The sequence below is a fragment of the Arachis ipaensis genome, chromosome B08 (genome assembly GCF_000816755.2).
Source record: "Arachis ipaensis cultivar K30076 chromosome B08, Araip1.1, whole genome shotgun sequence".
Lineage (NCBI taxonomy): Eukaryota > Viridiplantae > Streptophyta > Magnoliopsida > Fabales > Fabaceae > Arachis > Arachis ipaensis.
In genome coordinates, this window is record NC_029792.2 from 117,885,326 (window position 1) to 117,887,581 (window position 2,256).

General features: G+C 36.6%; 1 long non-coding RNA gene across 1 annotated transcript in view; it reads left to right on the forward strand.

Annotated features, from left to right (window-relative positions):
- LOC110265737 overlaps window positions 1-640 on the forward strand; it is a 3,476-nt gene extending 2,836 nt beyond the window's left edge. The window contains exon 3 of the long non-coding RNA XR_002351993.1: window positions 467-640. This is a non-coding gene — a long non-coding RNA (uncharacterized LOC110265737). The remainder of the gene's footprint in view (window positions 1-466) is intronic.

The window sequence follows — 2,256 nt, forward strand, 5'->3', positions numbered from 1 at the left end:
ACAATTCAGACTTGTCGGGTTGGCTGGATAACCGACAGATGAGCCTCATCAGCCATAGGATAGGCATGCATCATATGCATATTACTTGAGCTACTTGCTTGTGCTTTAATTGGGTATGCCTATATGTACTTGCCATGCTAAATGTGTATTTGTTACCTGCAGTAATTGTAACCTTCTTGTGTTTGCCTTTATCTGTCTATTTGTTTGTGAAAATGCATGATGGAACTGGAGATATGGAAGAATGGCAGTATGGGACTTAGATTTAAGGTTAAGTTAAGTTAGGTTTAAATATCCTTAGTAAACCACCTTTTATGGCTTCTGTTTAATACTTTAAGCTCTATAATCTGAGTGTCGGCGTTCTAGGATTGCCTCTGGCATTTCCAAGACCTTATATATTATGTGTGTGGCACCTTTACCATACTGAGAACCTCCGGTTCTCATTCCATACTACGTTGTTGTTTTTCAGATGCAGGTCGAGAGGCTTTTCGTTAGGCGTCTGGACTCTTGAAGCGAAGTGGTTACTGAGTTATTTTGTTATGCTGTGTTGTATATATATATGTACTTAGCTTTCTCTCCGCATAACTTGTTCTTTTTTATCCTCTTAGAGGTTGATGGAGAGGCAGGATTGTGTATATGTACTTTTGGGTTTTGGATATGTATGTATATATGTGTAAATATTCTCTGGCCAGTCTTGACTTTGCAGGCTGAGTTAGGAGCTTGTTATTTTGTATCTTTGGCACTCTATTCCTACTTCTGTTATCATATGTTCAATAGTTATGGTTTCCTTAGCACGCAAGTTAACTCGTTCCTTGAGCGTTGCACTTTTATTTCGTGATTTTTGTTTCCTCTATTCTTCAAGGCTCCAAGCATATTATAATTCTTCTGCTATTATATGTACTCATTTTATTTTAGAAGTCGTAATACCACACCACCTCTGTTTTACGACTTAAGCGTAAAGCTTAGTGTGGTAGGGTGTTACAAACTTAGTGTGATAGAATCTGCTAAGAAGGTATAGTTAAGAGCTGAAGAAGATATATTCAATGTAAAAATACCAAAGAACATATCTAACAAAGTGTGAAAGGGTTCTATAACACTATTACTTATTAGGTTTGGAGGATATTGAGAAGGGAAGAAAGTTACACGAGAGTTTTCACATCACATGCAAACACTGCAGATTAAAGATAGCCATTTTGAGTGTCTTATGGTTCATTTAAGCCACAAGCCAAGTTTTTCCTTCAAAGAAAATTTTAGGAAGAGATTCTCGAAACCACAATTTTTCCTTGCATTAGATTTTACATCATTGATCATAAACATCTAGAAAAAATAAAAATAGAAATCACGCAGCATCTTAATTATCTAGTAGTCTCTATAATTTCTAACAGGACATCAGGTTTAAATTACATGAATATAAAAACCAAATGAAAAGAAATTTATTTATATATATGTATGGACTACTATATGCTCCTTATCGAAAATAAAGAACAGTTATATACGACATACATAGATAAATACAAGAGTAAACACATGAATATTTACCTTCACTTCATCAAGTATTTTCTGTGAGAACCACATGTCCGTACTTGTTGTAAACTTAAATCCAAACTTAGCGATGTACCTTTGGTCCCATTGAAGCAATTCCTAAAATTTTAACATAATTGACTAAAATCTTTGTCAGAGTTCATCCAAAATTATGAAAAGGACGTCAAAATTTTAAGGGCAGCAGCAATCAAACCTTCATCATTGTAGCAGGCGCATGACCAATGGCTCGAGTGAGGTGTCTGTGTCCAGACAAGGCATCCAGCCATGATTGTATACGGGACTCATTGAACCACAGTTGCCTTACAAAGGATGTTGCGTGGTCCAACGAAGAGAATAGAGATGCATTTATCATCTTCTCTACGAACCAGCGGCTTCTACCAAAAGGAAGTCTTGGCTCTCCAATTTTCCTTAAAGGCCACAGACATAGAAAGAATGTACAAGGAAAATATAAAAATATGATTGCAAGAAGAATTGTGGGGGAGGTTACAGCATTGTGAAAAACCAGTTATTTACAAGAGCTTTTTATGAGAGAATAAGTTTTTTATGAATTGGCAGCCTCATCACAATCTTCAACGCCGTCGTCGGTGGATTCTTCTAAATCACCATCTCTTGTCAACCGCAGGCCTTCGACATCAAATTCAGGCAAGCTAGTCATACAAGGCTGGGGATGAAGGTCGACATCACACTGTTCATAATCTTCACCCATGTCAAACAAAT